This window comes from Erinaceus europaeus, chromosome 21 (assembly GCF_950295315.1).
Source record: "Erinaceus europaeus chromosome 21, mEriEur2.1, whole genome shotgun sequence".
Taxonomy (NCBI): Eukaryota; Metazoa; Chordata; class Mammalia; order Eulipotyphla; family Erinaceidae; genus Erinaceus; species Erinaceus europaeus.
Window position 1 is genome coordinate 39,104,577 of NC_080182.1, and position 1,203 is coordinate 39,105,779.

The following is a 1,203-nucleotide window of genomic DNA, read 5'->3' on the forward strand; positions in this document are numbered from 1 at the left end:
AACTACAACAATAAAACAACAAGGGCAACAAAAGGGAATAAATAAATAAAATAAATATTTAAAAAAAAATTTAAAAAATACATGATGGTGGATTGGATGGTGGTGTACTCTGTGGATCATACATGTTACCATGTTTAAGACTCAGGTTCAAGCCCCTCATCTCCACCTGTGTGGGCAAGGGGAATAAGGGGGGAAAATAAACCTCACAAATGGTGAAGCAGGTCTGCAGGCGACTCTCCCTCTCTATCTCCCTTCCCCTTCTCAATTTGTCTCTGTTTTATCAGATTTAATTCATTTCTTAAAAATCTCTGATTGGCCTGGAAAAATGATTTGGTGATTTGAGCACATGCCTTGTATGTGTGAGGTGTGGAGTTTGAACCCTGACACTACATAAAATATAAAGGGACCTCTAGTCTCTCTGCATTTTAAGTATATGGTGAAGGATAAAGTGCCTGAGATGCTAAGGAAATGAGCACACAGGACTAACCTCCATTTGACAATTGTAGTAACTATTTCCTGTAATATTTGCTATTGGAATATATATATATTTAAAATATGGAACGCTTCACGAATTTGCATGTCATCCCTGCACAGGGGCCACGCTAATCTTCTCTGTATTGTTCCAGTTTTAGTATATGTGCTGCTGAAGTGAGCACTTGAAATATTTTTTAAAAGGGAGAGATTTACAGGAACATTACCACAAGCCCTTTGAAGGCCTCTCCAAGACCTTGCCCTCATTTTGAAGTAGCAATGGTAGGGGCTTCCTCATTTTCCAAAGGGAGGCTGGGTCAGCCTACTCTGCAGCTCCAAAAGGACTGGTCCTGAAATGAGAGCGGCCTAGAAGCTTCCCAGCTGTGACCATGAGTGAGAGCTCAGACTGGCTGGGGCTCAGAGGTCACGCAGGCTCCTGTGCTAAATATGAATATGCAGGGGCTCTGAGTCAGACTGATGTGATAAACAGCTAATTGTATTTACATATACTCTTCAAGTTTGGGAGCTACTCTGCCCGAGTCCAGCTTTCTAGTTCTATTCTCAACTCTGACTACATCTTCCCTGACAATATTCTTAGTTCACCTCTTTGTTAACTATCAAGCTCAAGCAAAAATTGCTAGCCCCTAGGAAGATACCTAAAATAGACTTCCTAGCTTCTTACCACAGTAAAATTTCTATTCTTACTTGCTCTATTCCTACTTTTTGGTCCCT

The 1,203-nt window shown here is 40.8% G+C and overlaps 1 non-coding gene across 1 annotated transcript; it reads right to left on the minus strand.

Moving 5' to 3' along the window:
• Nucleotides 1–549: 549 nt before the first annotated feature.
• On the minus strand, nucleotides 550–656 carry LOC132535365 (U6 spliceosomal RNA). The gene has a single exon (XR_009547148.1). It is a non-coding gene; the product is annotated as a U6 spliceosomal RNA (small nuclear RNA).
• Between the last annotated feature and the right edge of the window lie 547 nt (nucleotides 657–1,203).